This window comes from Onychostruthus taczanowskii, unplaced genomic scaffold (assembly GCF_017590055.1).
Source record: "Onychostruthus taczanowskii isolate IOZ18803 unplaced genomic scaffold, ASM1759005v1 scaffold65, whole genome shotgun sequence".
Taxonomy (NCBI): domain Eukaryota; kingdom Metazoa; phylum Chordata; class Aves; order Passeriformes; family Passeridae; genus Onychostruthus; species Onychostruthus taczanowskii.
In genome coordinates, this window is record NW_024504233.1 from 2,033,059 (window position 1) to 2,052,062 (window position 19,004).

General features: G+C 37.2%; 1 long non-coding RNA gene across 1 annotated transcript in view; it reads left to right on the top strand.

Annotated features, from left to right (window-relative positions):
* LOC121344627 overlaps nucleotides 1-19,004 on the top strand; it is a 57,789-nt gene that overhangs the window by 33,176 nt on the left and 5,609 nt on the right. Inside the window, exon 3 of the long non-coding RNA XR_005953854.1 lies at nucleotides 2,923-3,027. This is a non-coding gene — a long non-coding RNA (uncharacterized LOC121344627). The remainder of the gene's footprint in view (nucleotides 1-2,922; nucleotides 3,028-19,004) is intronic.

Consider the following 19,004-nt stretch of genomic DNA (forward strand, 5'->3'; position numbering starts at 1 on the left):
CAAGCACACAGGCTGTGACACAGTCCTGACGTCTGACTTCCCTCCCAGAAAAATGCACTGATATCGCTCTGTTTAAGGTTTGTCTTCCTGAAATTTATCTTGAAAATAATGAAAATTATGATTTGTTAAATACACAAAATTATTCTATCAAAATACAGATGAAAAATAGTACTGTCCTGGCCACTATTTCAACAGTGGAATGCTCTTGCTAAATTAATTTTCAGATTTCCAGGTTTTTTAACTCATAATAAACAAAATGGCCCTCTTTTAGAATGAGTTTATATGCAAGGCAATCAGAAGACAGGTTATCTGATAAGCAACATTCCCCCAAATCAGAAGGTAAAAAATGCCATACGTGTAGTTGTTAAGAGCCTGCTAAAACCCTCTGTAAACCTAAACTCAGAAGTCAGCTGGTAATACTGTGTTTATTTCATGGACTTTTTCAGAGCAGAAATCCAGAGTACAAAAACCTTTTATCTAATGATATTTACTAACAAAGAATTTTAAAGAGGTAACATTAACAGGATTGCTGTAGATGCAAAAAAGGAACTTAGAACATGCAATTACTGGATGGCTCCAAACTTTACCTAATGTGTTTAAAGCCACAAAAGTAAACCATCCCAGACAGCTCAGCACACAGACAGTGCAAGAAAATGCTATACTGTTTTTTCCAGGTGTAGGTCAGGACATTTAAAGACATCTATGATTGAACTGGATTTCTTCTTCCTAAATCAAGGCTTCCATGATTGAACGTCATAAAGGCAGTTATAAAAGTCATACTGGCTCACAACATCTGCAGGAACTCAGTACTGCAGCAGTTTGCTGCACACATGTTAAACAGGCAGCACTAAAAACTATAAAAACAGGTCAAAGCAAAGTGAAAAAGTACCTGAAATGAAGAGTTTCACATCGATAACAGGAAGAAAACATGGAGACAACCTTTTCTGCAGGTCAACAAGCTAAAAGCAGTAAGAGAAAAAACAGTATGCAGGAATCCACACACAATAGGTCTTGAGCATTACTTCCTTTTATCATGTATTGCACCTACAGGGCACTAGATTTTTCTAAACAGCAGCCAAAGCATACTTTCAAGTCCATCCAACAAACATCTGAATGAATGACATAGCAGACTGAAATGTTTCAAACAGATCAAACATACTCCAATGGCTACCTCTTGTTCCCTTGAATTAAAAGTGAAGAGCAGCTTATCTGGAAAACAGAATCTAATTTTAAAATATCTTTTCTAAAGAATAAAGGAGAAAAGCACCAATTTTTAGGCAAGGGGGAAATCAGCTGGAGATGGACTGCAGTGTCTGTTTCTTTTTGCAAAATAGTGATTCAGAAGCACATTCAAAACCCCATTTAAGTGGTAAACATTAAAACACGAACTAATAAAAATGAGGATCAAGGGACCATGATCCAAGGACCACCTTTCTTTCCGCACTGATAGAAGCTTTAGGGAAAATCAGATATACCTGTATTCAAGTACATTAAAAAAAAAAAAAAAGATCTGGAGTATCTTAGCACACATGCTTTTAGACAGATATTTGACTGATTTAAATTAGCATTTGTACTTCAAAAGAGATGATGTAATAGACCAGCTAAGATTTTTTTCATGTTTTTGTATGAATGGAAAAGAGATCTAGACACATCAGACTGTGACATAGACACATCAGACACATCTTCCACAGAGAGTCACTGTGGCTTTATGAAGAGGATTTTTTTCCCTCAAACTTGCTTACTTCTGCTTGGTTTTGAATTTTTTAAAGAAGCCCATACATTTTCAACATTAGCTCTAGTTTTTCACTACGGATAAAGTAAAATAAGTACACCAACAAGCACACAGACAGCAAGGTGTTTCTTTGCACTCGGTAGAATAAACACAAGAATTTTCCATGGCTCCAGAGCTCTTCAGCCACAGCATCCTCCTTACACACACAGGCAGTAGCTTCAATTTCATTACTAAGAGCATACTATATCATTATATTTTTTTTCAGTACTAGACAACATGAACAATGGATCTATGCATTACTGTTAAACTTGATCAGAAAATAATATTCCTTTCTCAGAGAGATAAAAAGACTTCTGAAATTTTATGATTAGACTAAACGGATGTCTAACTTATTTTAATTTTCTTTTGGGAAAAGGAGCTTGTCATTAAAGAAAGAGGAGGAGAAAATGTAGGCAGCACGATCACTTTCCAGACTGATAATCTGATCATCAAGACTTTCACAGAAAATAGCAGAAACCCAGGTTTCCAGGCCCTTCTCCAATGACAACAGAGCTCTGACATTCTGGAGGCACACCAAAACACCAGGGCATCAACCTTTCTAGGGCAGCAAGGGGGCTTTTTTTTCCTTCCCTCATACAAAAGGCCTTCCCAGAAAAACTTCCATTAAAATATGTATTTCTTCAAAACCTCCTGCATTTTCCACACAGAGGAAAATAGTATTAAGTTTTCAACCAGATGTAGTTACAGTTTTGCATAGAACTGCAATTGCAGGACAAAACTAACAGAATGAGAAAAAAAAAAAAACTTACATAAAGTTCTAGTAATACCTTTAATCATATTACAAGCTTAATGCATTACGTTAATTTGTTTAATTAACACAGTTGGACTTTTAGATCAAACAGAAAAGAAAAAAAAATATTTCAATCCAACAAAAGCATGCTATAAAAACACTGCTGTTCAAAACAGGTCAAGTATTTCCTTGTGCTTGGAGACTAACAAATGGGGTTTTCCATAAGGTAGTCATTAGGTGTTTTGTCTTTATTTTTGTTAGTTTTTTTTAATGGTAAGCTATAATTTCTACCCCTCTAATACTATCTAATCTGTGTTCCTGGGAATAGCAATTTTCTTAAGACACTTCTTTTGCTATTAGTTGTGATAGGGTTGCTTTCTCTCATGTTTGCATTTTGCAGACCACGAGACTCAGAAGATCACTGTGGGCCAACCCATTCTGTTGACATGACACAAAGTACAGCCCAGTTTGGTATTCCTTTGGCCCTGAAGGACTCTCAGATCAGGTAGTAGAAGCTAACTTATTTCTTTGCTGTTGAACGACCACCCCTTTTTTCCCCAGTCTTCCCCGCTTAAGCAAAATTAACATTTTAATTTTCTGGAGAACCTTTAAATTGCTTCTATCCAAGTGCCACAATAAGATGTAGCAATTCTACTCAGTCTGGGGGAAGAAGGGGGCTGGTTATGCAGACCCCCACACCTTCCCTTTCTCACAGAGCCAAGGAAAGTCCATTAGAACTGACAGGGCATACAGAGCACAGGAGAGAGGGCTAATTGAGTTTAAAAGCTGTGTAGCTGCAGTCTCATTTAGGAAATGCCTCCAGGCTTGCTCAAGAGTTTAGTAATAAACCTAGACCACAAAGCAAACTGAATGTTCAACTCTACATGCCCAGAAGGGAGAGAAGATCCTTTTCTCCACACTCCTAAGCTCATGTTGTTAGCCCCTCCAATCTTTTTCCCACAAAGTAGGGTTCCAGGAATCATCACCATTTTTCTTATCCTGAAGGCAGAACTGCATACTGTTAATAGTTTCTATTATCTTCATTACAAATTTCTATTACAATAAAACATCAGTATCATCACATGAAATCAAGAACCTATCTTGCTAAATTTTGCTAAAAAGTAATTTTCAGCCTAAGCAAATTTGGAAAATAGAAATGGCCACAGAGGGTTACAGAACAGAAAAAAACCCCACATTTGATCTTTTCTGTCACAAGTGGCAACTATAGAAGATTTCTGCCCTGACCAACTGATCACTAAAGCATTTAAATAATCTGTAGAGATTATTTAAAATGGGATAACCCACAACCAGAATATCCACAGTATTTAATGGAGCTATTAAGTGTGGAAGGAACCTGGGATCAGCCCCCAACCCAGTCACAAATATATTCAAGAAATCTGAACAGATGCACATTTGACCATAGTAGGACATATTCTGAAATAATACCAAAAACATGGGAACAACCACAACTAAAGTTGTTCTCACATGCTTTGTTTTTACTGACTCCAAGGTCTATTAAACTTTCAGTGTCCTATAAAAACAGCTCCATGAAGCAGCAGGAGAAACACTCAAAGCTGAGCATACAGAAATTCTTACATAGATACAAATTGCAGTCATGACTAGAGCAAGAAATTGCATGATTAAAGTGGAGGGTCTGGAGCCCAAGTCCACCCAGGAGCAACTGAGGGAACTGGGGCTATCAAGCTGGAGGCTCAGGGGAGAATTTATCACTCTCTATAACTACCTCACAGGAGGCTGCAGCAAAGCATGTCTGAGTGTTAAGTGTCCTTTTTTCCCAAGTAACGAGTGACAGGATAAGAGAAAATGGCCTCAAGTTGTACCAGGGACCATTTGGATTTGATATTAGGAAAAAATTCTCCACCAAAAAGCCTGTCAAGCATTGGAAAAGGGTTCCCAGAGAAGTGATGAAGTCACCATCCCTGGAGGTACTTAAAAGACATGCACACATGGTGGGTGCTTTGGGACAAGATTTAAGTAGTAGACCTGGTAGTGTTAGGTTTGCTCTTGGACACAATGATCTCACGTGCCTTTTCCAATGTGAATTATTAAATGAGTGACAGGTTCAAATCACTGGCTTTGTTACCATGTATGCTGCTTTAGATAATGGCCAATTCCTTCCTTACATGATACTTCAAATGTCATAAATATATTCTCAAATCCAAGTGGTTCTTGCAATCACCTGGGCCATATGAATGCATTTAAAGACTGAAATTCATAATATAATTTCCTTCCTAATGTATACACACATTCCTACAGCCACAGTGAAATTATTTCTACAGATACAGCATTATCACAGAGCCAAATTGTATCCTTGCTGTCCAACAATTACAGCACCGCTCCACAGAGCAAAACAGGAACATCTGGAATTCAGCTCTTGTGAGGGCAGCTGGGACTGCACTGCTACATCAGGAAATGAACTGTGCTCAGGTTATAAAATATACTTGAGGCTGATCAGAAAAAACTAACAATCATTCTGGTATTGAATAAATTACTTGTGTACAAGGTATCAGGAAAAATTTTTCAAAGTGCTTAGTGTGTTATTCTGACACGGAGAAATTGTGCAGATTCACTCTGTATTTAAATCCCATTGAGTGTGAATAGTTCCCTTTCATTTCAGAAATTATTTCCTAAGTAGGAAAACAGTGTGATAACTAAGACTGATTTTACCAAACCTGCCACTAAGGAGAGTTATTTCACTAATTCATATTCTGATCTAACTAAAAGCAAGATTGGGTAAATGCTATCTCGTACTTCTCTCAAGTTCTGCTTCGGTTTCATGCTACTCCTCAGAGTTTGTGGCAACAAGTGCAAGACAAATTATTAACTTCACTTCAGACAAAACTGAAAAGTACTGATTGCAGTAGCCAGGAATAGTGGCCCACAAGAAATCTTTATCTAATAATAGTATTGAGTGCAGTGGTTTGAAATTGCTTGGTTTTTGGTTAAGGAAAAACCAAGTGGCCCTGGCCAGCGCTGAACCCACTACACTGAGTAAGAAATAAACAAAGACAATTGCTTTCAGTTGGCCAATTGTACCATTTAGTATTTTATTGACTGTTCTAATCAAGATTCCTTCCAAGACCAAAACATTCCTAAGATTCCTTCTTTGCACATGCTGGCATCAATATTTTGGAAGAACCTGAGTTCTGTGAATGCACAGGTTTAGTTGAAAGCCATTTTGATGACCACAGACTTGAAAGACCCTGTTTCTATACACTTGAGACACACTAGATAAAGAAAATGCCCAATAAATTACTTCTGCTAAGATGCAAAGTTTCTAAGTTAATACAAAATTAATAAGAATAAATTAATTATTCTTCTTCAATTCTATTTACCTTCAGTATTAAGTAGATCCATGTCTACTCCATACACTTTGAATATTAGGTATGATTTGTTTTTAAGTGAGAAAAGAAAGGCATACCTAACTACCCACATTTACCACACTTCAAATTTGAGACTTATGCTATAAAGAGAAACAACTTTGTTGAAACTCCATACCTATGCCTTTAGCAACTTTTAATATTTTGTTATAGTTCATGGAATATTAAGTTGGCTTTAAGTTTTGTTAACACTGCATGAATATTTTGACAAGAGTTCATCCACTTAGCCAAAATTGGAAACAGCTAAGTTTTTACATGGTATAGTACCAGACCTACATACACAGTGAACCAGTTTAAAGGGGGAAAAAAAAAAAGCCTAGGTGAGATTTTCAAAGGCATTCGATCAGGATAAAGAAATAATGCAACTATTGTAACAGTCTCCTGCTAGAAGTGGTGGAGCACATTAAACAAGTTTTACTTACACAGCATTTCTTCTCCTCCTTTGAAATATGCTCTGAAAAAAGCTTCACAATTAACATATTGTATACATTTTGCAAGGTTTTCAAAGATCAGGAACTGTTTCTGGAAAGACTCACTCCAATTTGGCAAATAATTAGAGCAAACATTACACTAAGGTGCATTAAATGTTTGACATCTGTGAGGGTACAGAAACATGTACTTACACACAGTTAAGTTCAACAATTAAAACTAAGTCAGATACAATTTGAAATGGGGGCAAGAAATAAAAAGGAAGAAAGAGAGCAAGGGAAAGGAAAAGTGTAAGTGGTAGAAAACATTACAACAGCCAAGGGGAAACAAATGAGATATTATAGCCAGGGTTCAGTCACAGGACTATGTGTAACTCTGTTACAGCTGAACACCAAGAGCTTCTGGTGAAACTAGTGCTGTGTGTGACTTTAGGAAAAGTATAAAGAAGCATATTCAAAAGACAACGAGCACAAAGAAAACACAGTCATTACTATTGACAATAGCGAATTCTGTACTGAATGTGTGAACAGGACATGAGTGAAGCAAAATAGAATCAGCCCCCCTTTGCCTGGGATTTTTGTAGGGACACAAGCCAAGCAATCTAAACAGAAAATGTCTGTGCTAGGAGAAGAAGACATAAAACACCACAGAAACAAACTGCTTTCCTCATGGAAGAATGGTAACTTTGGACAACATTTGGCATTACAAGTTCAAAGGGTTATTTCATCTGCATTATAAGTACAGACCCAGAGATTTTACAGTATTCCAGTCTCCACACTATTGTTTTCTGTGCCATTAATGGCATTGAAATTATAGACCTGCTGTAGCCATGTAGTCAAAACACCACATCACCCGATGAGACGCTGTATTATAATGTCAGTGTGTCTGCATTTTAGCTGTGCTTTCATATACTCTACTTCTCTTCAATCACCCTTTTTCTCTGCCAAAGAACAGATACAAGAGACAAGTCTATCTTTAGCTCCACAAAAATTTCTTACTCAGGCAGCTGCAACACTTCATTCATCACATATCCAAGTCTCCTGTTTACAGCAATGAAATTTTTAGACGTACAAATAGTACAGAGGCAGATTTAAAAAAAAACATGGAGAACTTAAAATGAAAATACAGGCTATGGCTAGGGAGTCAGAAATAATATACTTCAAAGCAAACTAATTTCTAAACTACATCAGGTGGGATTTCTCATTTCTCTTGAGTCATTTTGAGTATTAGGTATCTTTTGTATTTACTTTTAGTGAAGTATTTCATATTTACTGAAATACTCTTTCCCAGAAGCATAATACAGTATGTATTGACCTTTTCATACAGTTATTCACAATGACAAATATTGATTAAATAACAACTTATTCTTTGACAGACCCTTAAAAGAAAATATATTGACATTTCTAAACAATTGCATGACTAAATATGAAACATTTCTTTTTCTAAATTATATTAATAAAAAGGTAAATTGGTCATAGCAAGTTACTGAAGAGCTAAGTACCAAATTCAGAATCATAGCCAGCATTTAAAATTTTTTCAATCTCAAAAGCCTCAAGCAAGCTATTTCAAGGTCACAAAACTCCTGAGGGTGTGTGGGGGACATCTGCTTCTATAAACTGGTCTGCTGGACAACTTCACTTAAGATTAAGTATTTATATATGGAACAATCTCCAAGATTCCATGATTTCCTACTTTCTGCATGTGCAATTCATCATTTCAAGCACTCAGACTCTCAAAGTATTCACATAAAGTAAAAAATGCACAATATTAAGTTAGTCAGCTAGTTTTATTCTGTATCAGCTTATTTTTAATAACATATGCAAAACAGCATTGATTTTTGCTTATTAAAGGCATAGTCTTAATTCAGAAAAGCTAAATATCAGGAATTCATGAAAACTTCCATGCATGTTCTAAACTTGCTAAGAACATTTAGGGCAACTGAATGTATTTAACAGTTCAACTAAACTTTTACAATTGTTTCTGCTGAGCAGGGGAAGACAAACTGGCCTACAATTTTCTTTCAAATCTTGAAATTATTTTACTTTTTTCTAAATGAGAAAACTTTTAACATCTTAGTGATGTGGCTTCTTTACTTCTTTGTTTCCTCCCCTCCCAGTGTGATGTGATTTATCTCCTCCTACACTCCATTTCCAATATCATCCCAAGTTACAATGATTTGGCATTGGACAGAGGACCATGGAAGCATGACAAAACTCCACCCAGCTTTTCACTCATCCTGTCTCACAGTCAAACCACAGCAAAAGGCAGCCCCACTACAGGTATTGGTGAAAGTCATGCATACATAGGAAGGTCCTAATTTGGGGGATGTTTGAGGTTTTTTCAAGTGTCAGTAGTTAAAAGGATATATTCACTATTCCTGACCTTTAGAACAGAAAGCTCAGTATCATTCAGATACAGAGACACTCTGGACACAAGTGAGGTTGGAAGGGACCTCAGTCCCCCATCTAGTCCAGTGTGCTACTCAAACCTGAGGAAAACCTGGCCTTGCCCTGGGCTAGGTGACTTGTCCAAATCTGAAGCATCAGCAAGATGGAAGATACCAGCTTCCCCTCACATGCCAGTAATAACACAAGGCAAAATTTTATATATTTATGTGATAAAAAATGTACATAGGACCTTATATTAGCCAATGACTAAATTGGAAGAAATACACATTTTAGCTGTAACATTTAACTAGTCTTTGCAACATGTGAAAAGAAACAGCTGTGGTATGTCAGATACTACCCATGGTAGCTGCTGCTAAATGCACTCAGTTCAGACTGGACCACTAGATAATGGTGTATTAGGTGACTTGGTATGATCACTGAACCTTGATATGGATGATCCTTTGCAGATACTTTCAGTTTTTGAATTGTTTTAATCTGACCACATTTATCAATGCCCCACTAATATTTAATTTTTTATCAAATAATGCCATTCACTACAACTGCCTCTAAGGCTCTTCAGGAGTTGGTGGAGTCAACCTGGACTAGATTCATTCCAAGTACTGATGGTTTGTTCTGACAATTCAAACAGAAAATCTTCCTTGCACAGAAGTAATCATCCGTTCCTAAACTCAGCACAGAAATTTCCATTTAGCTTCACTAAGAGGAAAGTAAAGCAACATCAGGCCCTTTTCAAAACCCTACTTTGAAGACACTGTTTAGCCCAGAGCTAGCCCTGGAACAACTCACTCTATATAAGTTTTGAATGTGACAAAAGAAACTATTAAAAGATACTCAGTTTTAATTCTCAGAAACAGGAGATCTTCTGTATAGTTTGCCTCCTTTAGCTCATTCAGTAAACTTGATCTCTGCCCTTTAAATAAGGGTTAAAATACTAGATATTCTCTTCAGACATCTTTTCAAAAGACGTGGTATTGCCTGGCAAACATTTCATTCCTACTCAAAATCATCTGGCTGTAATCTGTGTTTCAGGTATAGAATGAAAGCGCTTGCTTGGGAAAAAGTAGAGTACCTTTTACTCTACCCCATGCTCCAAATTGGGATATCAGGTCCATTTTTAAACTTACTGATTTGTCCTATTGATAAGGCAACAGGAAATTCACTGAGAGAACAGGAAGTGCTTGAACGCATTTGAACAGAAACCAAGCGAGAATGATCAGTACCCTCTGCATTCCCTCTCCCAAATCACAAGTCCCATGTTAGACTAGATATTTCCAAGCTTTTCAGGGATATTAACGATTGAATGCATTCCATTTTACACCATGTTATATGTTCTCATATCTTTTTTCTTTTAAATTGAAGGAAAACACCATTTTATTATACAATTTAGGATGAATCACAAAGAAATGGGTGTACTACTTTTCTAATACATGCATTCTTCAATACTTGTATAGAAAAACACAAAATTAAATGTTTAGGTCAGTATATTTTCTAGCAGATATTATTGGTCGAGTGTAGATACAAATAAACCTTTGCAAAAATCAATACAAAAATATTTTGGTTTTCCTCTCAACTACGTAGAAAGTTTTTGCTCTGTGAAGTCCAGCAAACAAACAAAAAAATATTTGACACTGTAAAAATCCTTTTCCACTCTTGACCACCAGAGAAATCTATTATATTGTGTCTCAAAGACCCTCTTTTATTCAGGCTTGTTTACACTCAGTCATGTTCTTGGTGACCAAATTTTGGATTTCCTGATAAAATATTTAACGAGTTACAAATTTTTCAGCCATTTCCTTGGTTTCTCCAGATAAACTCTTTCAACTACATCTTCTAATTCCAACTTGCATACAACGACAGCCCAGCTGTCTGGAATACTTAATTTGTACAGACAAAAATCCAGCTGGGCATCTTTAATCATTTCCTTGCACAGTCAAGTAGCAACCACCTATGTTCAGGGACATGTGATGGGACTGAAGGGGACACAAGGAGGTAAAAACTTCCTCCTGTCCACACTTTTCACTGCTCACCATCACTCAAATGCATAGGGTTGTAGAGAAACTTGCTGCAGGCCTACCATATCTATGATTTTTAGATACTGTTATAGATTTAATGATATGAAAATCAAATAAATTTGAGTAAAATTTAAGCTACCACAGTAGAAAGAGTTTGCATATCAGTTCAATAATTAATTATTTTTTAAATCAGATTATTAGATATGCTCTTGAGTGAACATGAATTCACATAATCTGGGAACTGTTTTCCTGAGTTCATCCAGACACCTCTTTTTAAGCTGCAGGTTTGGACAAACATTTTCTATCACATACCTGGCAGGTGAAACATTATGAGTTTTCGTTATTAAGTGCCTATGTTGAAAAAATATGGAGAGAATACTTGAAGAGCAAAGAAACCAAAACCAACTCCAAAAGAAAAAAGACTTTCCAAACCCCCAGAAATATCTGTGCTTGCTTTCTGCTCCTGAAAAACTACCTAATATAGGAAAAGCTTTCTGATCATAATTTTCCCAAACATAAGAAAAGCAGGAAACTATGTAAATACAGGATGATGAACATGCCAAACCTAAACAGAATCACAAGTGAACATCCATGAAAATTTTAACAAGGAATTATATAAATAGTGCACTGAATTATCTTCAGTTTATAATTACCAACTAGTCATAAGCCACAGACACATAACCCCTTGCAATGCAATTGCCCAGCTGCCACAGTTCACAACAGAGAGAGCTCCCAAGGCTATTATTTCCCTTTTTCCAGTGCATTTCTGCAACATATTTTTGAGTTTTATCTTTAGAGTCCAGCTGGAAGCACGCTTCTGTTGGCAGCTAGTTTTCCCCTATAAACTCCCTCCCTCACGAAGGGAAAATGCAGAACGGCAGTGCAGTGGTAGGAGAAGCAGGAAAGTAAAGGGAAAAACTACAATCAGAAGCAGCAGAAGCAGTAGTTCTACCAGATCTGTGTATTAGACAGCATCTTTTTAGTCAAAATAACTCTTCAAATGCACCTCATCATAAGCTATTACACACCACACCTCTCACAAGAATAGGCATGTTTGCCATGTTTCTGTGCTCTCATTTTACATAAGCAACCTTTGTTCTCCTTCTCTCAAAGTAACAAATGAAAAATCAAAAGAAAGTCAGCAAGATTCATACTAAAGCACATTTATACAAGTAGTTTTTCCAAGTATGCCCAAAAGGCATCTAGAGAAGAGTAACTGGATTAATTTCAATTACCTGATCTTCTGAACAATAAACAAAAATCAGCATAAAGTTTCAGTAATAAAGCAGTCAAACATGAGTAAGGAAGCTCAAAACTCAGTTCACTTCTTTCAAAGTCAATTTAAAAGGAACATACCTTAGGAAATCCCCACCTGAAAAGGAAAGTACTCCTTTATTAGGCCAACTCAAGTTAGCATACACAGAGTAGAAGAAAACTGCACTTTTTAAGGTTCAGCTTTGCAGATAGGAAAGGCTAAAACTCTCTTACATTGAAGGTAAATTATAGCATCCAAAATAAAGGTTATCAAAGGAGGAAAAACTGCCTTAGAGGTTATAGGTTGCTCCCACTAGTAATTCTCCATGTTAATAATCTTTAAACAAGAAATTTCTCTCAGAGTTGTTTTCCAACACTTTATCTCCAAAAAAAAAACTTGTAAGATACAAGCCTTCTGTTTTTGTCTGTCTTGTTGACAGATTAATAAACCCTACAGTTTGCTACATATAAATATTATTTTCTTTTATATTCTCAGGTTTACCTTTCAGTGTGTGATTTAGCAAAAAGTTAATTTGCATTATAAAAATTCTTTTCAGACCTTCAAATTCATATGCTAACATTTTCAGCTATCAAAGTCATATGCATAAATACTGGGCTCATGCCTTTATATTTCCAGAATTAGCAGTTGAAACCAAGCATTTTGATAATGGAAACAGACTTTGGGGCTCTGGTTTACCTGCTAAACCTCTTCCTGGAAAACTGTGGTGCTGGAGAAAACACATCCTGCGTGCAGATTTCTTGGCTGTGCAGTGTCACACATCACCCAGGAGCTGTCACTTCAGCAGAAGGAGCAATATCAACTTAGACCTATGAAGAAAGCACAACACCCAGCAAAGAACACATTAACTTCCTAGTTAAGGACAAGAGGAGTCAACTCATAATCACTGCAGCCATTTCCTAATTAGAAGGCAAAGGGGAAGAAGAATCCTGGAAATAGGTTAGAGCAACCAAAGGTCTGAACTCACAGATCAGCTAAACGCTGCAGTTCTCTTCCAAGCATCGATACCCAAAATATCCATAGAGATTTATATCTAGGCAATACATGGAGCTGCCTAAAGACCTGCACACTCTCAGAAGCCAGCAGGTCTAAGATAGTCCTCCTAAACTATTTGGGGGAATAATGAGAGCCACAGGTCTAGAACTGCAGCGTTTAAACCTTTGCTGGTCTTGTAACAATATGGCCAGAAACTCTCTCCTGGAATTTGGCCCTGAAAACAATTCTCTGCCAACTGACGAAGAGAATTGTACTTGTACTGCCTCTCTCTGAAAAAAACTACCTACCCACCCAGGGCACAGACCTGGGATTTCAAACCCAAACCCACCCCCAGCTACAACAAGATACTGTGATTGAGGGATGCTCCCAAATATTTCTTCAAGAAGCAAAGAGCAATTTAAACATTTATTTGGCAATAGAGAATACACCTGGTAATCGAGACACCATTTCCCCTCATGTTTAGGATTTGCTCTGATGCCTGCTCAGAGGAGCAGAAAGCAGAGGGAAAGGGAATTGCACACACTGTCAGCCTGCTGTGCAAGACACGCTGAAGTGAGGCCAGTGGGGCACTTCTGCAGAGGGGGGCTCAGCTCCAGCCTGGCCCAAGCAACAGAGAAAACGTAGAAAATGTCTGGCAGATATGTTGTAGCCAGTGGCTTTGGGCTCCTCCATGGTGAAACAAGCACTAAATGGGCTGTTTTAAGTATTCAGACTTTTTATTTTGGTACTGCGTGCTAATTAAGCACCTTAACCCAGCTGTGGAACACATTTAACAGAAATACAGGAGCTTGATCAGTCTTACAGTAGGCTAATTTTGTTATGATTGTTTTAAATGCCTACTAAAAACTATCTGCATATCCTAAGTGTGATTGAAAAATTAATTCTATTTCTTCTTATACAAACAAATGGCTCTTAGCATTTTCAGAATGGTCCCTGGATTCTATAAAAACTGGAAATGCCATGAAGATACATTCACAATTCTGAACAAATTTCTTTGCACATTTACCATCAGCATTAGTTTTTCTGAGTTTAGTTTTAGTATTACACCATTTTGATTTTCAGCATGGCGACTGTGCACAAGCATCATCTGGGTGGTGAATGCTGGGGGGAGCTGAACTGCTCTATAGGAGCTCAGCTGGGCGGTGTTCTGTGCATGTGCAAGGCAGTGTGATATCTGCCTTGCTTAGACTTGACTGCAAGCAAGACAGTTCTTTAAAACAGAGGAATTTCTAAATTCACAGAGCCAAAGGGCTGGCAAGTGAAGAACTAAATGACAAATACCACATCAGCTGAACATAAAAGCATTCCATTTACCAGAAGATACCCACACTTTAAGACCAGAGACCAGTTTAACTCGTTAACCATGCAGGATAGCAAAACATTTGTTACATAACAGCAACTTCACATGGCATTTTTACATCCTGCCATCTTTTCACAGAAGAACAGAAGATTAGACTTCTACAGACTCTGAGAGACAGGGAGTGGAGCCAGCAGCAATATTTAGCAGAGTGACTGATTTCTGGCACCATCTAGCTTCTCTGCAACAGGAATCTGGCAGCCTGGTAGGTGCTTTTCAAAGACACTGATTGAATAACTGATACTAGTGCTATACAAATGCTCAAGACAGCACAAGAAAGAATAAGAAACAAAGTAGTTTTGGGGCTTAAGACCTACTAATTTTTTTTTTTCTCCAAATAAAGATGGTGAGGTAAAAATCCTGGGCAGAATACCAAAGCCAAGAGAATGCAGACTCTGTTTATCATTCAGCTTCTGACTGTGCAACTCTGCCAAATATCTATAACGTATATGAAAGTACTAGACAAAAAGAAGCTATAATACAAGCAAGACTATTAATTGTTCATTTTCATGAAATATGGTATAATCTGAAAAGAACAGATTTGTTTTGACCAGTGGGCCTATTCCTAATTCCACTCAGGAACTGCAAAATTCCAATGATTATTTGTAACTATAAGACAGTGGATTTATATTCATTCACTGCACTTAAGGGGTTTTGAACACTGAAAACTTCAATCCCCCACCACCAGCTCTGTACAGAGAACTGCTGACCATTTGAGAAAAGCAGACATGTTTTTTGCTGAACGTCAAAATTTGTTAAATGATGAGATATACAGCCTTTGGATGCTTGTGCTCTGTAAAATTTTCCAGAAAAACATTTACTTGTCAGCATGAGGACATGTTTACAGACTCACACATTGGTAAACTACAAAGGAAGACAAATAAGGTTGGTTTAAATCCTCAGCAGAGGAGAAAATGGCAGAGAAAAGGGGGGCAAAAGAAAAAAAATCTGTCTAATCTATACCAGACCAGCAAGCAGAGTCTTTGCAATTCAGAACTTCTCTCCAATTCCCAAGTGTAACTTGCTTTCCATTTGCCTGAAATCACCTGCAATGTGCTTTAGGAGCTAATCCCTACACGTTTGGTTTACTCGGCATAGGCCCAATAAGAGCAAGGATTCTCAAACGCATTACAAGCCCAACTCACCCTCTCACATCATCTTTTCAACTGTGTGTGACCACAGCTACTGAAAATAGAAAATTAGCTACATTTACACACAAGTAATACATAAGAGTCTCCTAAATGGAAAAAAATGGAACATAGTTACATGCTTTTTCCTATAATCCACTTAAAGTAATATTTCTCTCAGGGTCATAACGTATTTAGTTAAGGCAGTTTCTCAGTAAAGAGGTCTAGGGCTATTCTGCTGTCGATTCATTCATGATCACCTCTGGTTATGTGTTATCATTGAATAACTGAATGCCAGAGAGGCACACACATAGTGTGTGTTTCAATGTATTTCAAAGGTTTTTTATTTAAAGAAGTCTTATGTACTCTTCTCCCTAGGTATGCTGGTTTTATAGACTCCACATTTTCCAATCCTTTTGGTTATACAAGACTAAGAAGGACCATATATTTGTCATGACAAAGGGACATGTGATGACTGAAGATTAATAAGGCAGTATTTGGTGTGGCATGAATAAGAGTATCTAAGTGGAAAGGAATTTCAAGATTTAGATCTAAGAACTCAAATACACCCAATCAGAACCACAGGCAGAATTCTAAACCAAAATTTGAAACTACCCTCAAAGTCAGCACCCGTTATTTGAAGACACTTTATACTCACTGAACAGTTACAGATCACAATGAAAGAGCAAGCAAAGCAAAATGAGATAATGAGAGCAAAGCAGAGAACATGCTCATAGAGGGGAAAGGGAAATTGAGACATCTGTCATTAACATCTGACTTAGATGTCTCGTAATGGGTTTATATTGAGTTCTATGTTATTCAACTGTGATTACTACAAAGAATGAGTTTTTACATCTCAGAATATTCTGGGTTGGAAGGGACCCACAAGCATCATCAAGTTCCATTTGAGTGAACAACCCACAGGGGACGGAACCCACAGCTTTGGTGTTAGCACCACACTCTCACCATGTCTAGAACTGAAGTATCTTGGGCTATTGCACTCTGTTCACCCGAGAGACCAACTGCAAGGAATTTAACAGATTTCTGTGATAGTCCTACACTCAGATTTCAGTCTTCAGTGATGTACACTGGGAAAAGCACTGGGATTTTCAGAAGCAATTCCCCTGAGTGTCAAGGAAGGATAATTTTTTAAATCCCTTGGTCCTTTTGAAATTCTCTGCATGCAGTTTCAGGGTAATGCATTGTTTTAAAAAGTCTATTAGGGAATTCCCTAGAAAGCAAAAAGTTAGATTTCTTGATATGCACATATGCAAACCTCTGGCTCCTGCATTCTCATATACCAAAATGTTGCAAATTTAGCCAAAAAAACCCAAATAAACTATCCCAAAACAAACAAAAACAAAACAAAACAAACACCAAAAAACCCCCAAAACAAAACAAAAAACCAAACCCATAGCCACTTGAATGTACTACATTTATATAAATATTTTCAGAAGACACATTATGCAGGTCATCCAATATAATCATAAAGAGCCGAATGAGATTTTAATCCTGAAATTAAAATACCCAAAATAGCTGCTTAAAGATGGAAAAGAAGGTGAAGAACAGAGGAGACAGTTAAAGTGCTAAAAGCATTATAGGAACCATTATATTTTATATTCAGGTGGAGTTTGTCATGAGCAGCCCACTCCCTTTTGGCGCTGAATAATTCCCAGCATTTTCATATCACATCTCAGATACACATATCAAAGACAACTTTCTAATCTTGCAAGTATGCTTAGAGAAAAGGAAGGAGAGCAAAAAATACCAATAAACTGCGCCTTTCTCCCTTGTCCTCACCTTACTGGCCAACACTTCTTGTTTTTATCAAATATCTGTAGAATTCTCCTCCTAGAGAGAGGAGAAGACTGAAAGAAGGAAACTGATTTTTATGTGCATCCTATTGTGCTTTTATCTTATAAATTAAGATCAATTTTATATATATATTTCTCCAATAACAGGCAAAATTTCAGTTGTAGACAAAAAAGTGTCTAGGATCTGCTACTTTTATTGGCTTGTTAAATCAATATTACATTAGAGAAGAATCTAGATCTCAGAAATCATTTGTCTTCAAATTCCTCCCAGTTTTTACTGCAGAAGTATGGTGAATCACTAAGTATTTGAGCTGTTTGTTCTCCTTCCTCACCTCATTGTGTTTGACATTAGATTAGTAGTGCTGTGAACACCACATGACAATAATACTGAGCTCAAGACAGGGACCCTCATGTGCCAAGAAAAAAAAATCTACATTTCACAACAAGAAAATTAAGTTTCAGAAACATGAGGCTGGTTGTATCTTTCTTTGCTCATATTCTATTCTTCCTTCCATCCTATTAACTAATTTATTTCTTCCTCAGTCTTGTACTCCATCTCCAAGCCTTCAGTGACAGCTTTTGGAACCTTAAACCAGTCTCAAGCAATAGGTTGAGGTCAGCTGTCAGATCCATGGGATCAGAAAGATCAGAACACATTTATCCAAAGTCCAAGTGGAGTGCATTATTCAGACAGCTATGCTGCCTGCTAGTTATTGGCTGGAATTGAAAACAAAAGTTATATTAAAAGACAGCAGGATCATTATTTCTCCTTTCTGCCCCACCTCCTCAAGTGCCTAAGGTCATTTTCCACAACAAAAATGAAAGCCCTTCTTGAAAGTGTTTTTGTGCTAAACAGCAGTGGTTAATTTCTTGCAACTAATTAGTTATTCAAGTGAAAGTATAATGATCCTCCAACATGATTGAAAGTGCTTCAACTGAGTTTCCCGCTAACAGCATACTTCTAGAAAAGATGCAGTAAATCAGCAGGGTTATGGAAATCTTTAAACAAAAGCAAGTCTATGACAGGAACCCATTAAAGATACAGCCATGTAATATTTATGCACCTAGCTGACTTGTGCTTTTAACCCAGCACTTTCAGCTATAGCTTTTTAGCACCTGGGTCGTATTCAGTAAGAGTGAATTTCACCCTACCTGCTAACAGCCAGCGCAATGTCTCTGCTTTAGGTGTTCGGAGTATAGGGCTTAAGGGATGGAACTTCCCTCCAAATGGAATTTCATCCAGATATTTCTAAATAAAAATACAGATAGAACACCATTGAACAGCACAGAAAATGTAATCTGTGAGTCTCAAGCTCCCTGATTACCTTTAGCAGGAAAGAGGCAAGTACTGACACAAGAATGGTTTATAAATCCAGGGAGGTATTGATGCAGAAACAAAACTCCTCAGAATAGCCAGTATCACCTATGATGGTTCAGATTATGATTTGTGATTAGGAGTGGTTACCACAGTGGTGAAAGGGGATCTCTTGAGACTTTTTCTGTAAAAGTCTGACTGTGTAAAATCCACTTACTCCTAAACCTACTAATTCATTTCAGAGTTTGTATTTAAATGTGTTGGGTACTGCAGAAAAGCAAGACCCTGTGGTTGAAAAACGCGTTTTGATAATGTTTGAAGCTTCTGGGTGGTACAGATATGCCAATCTG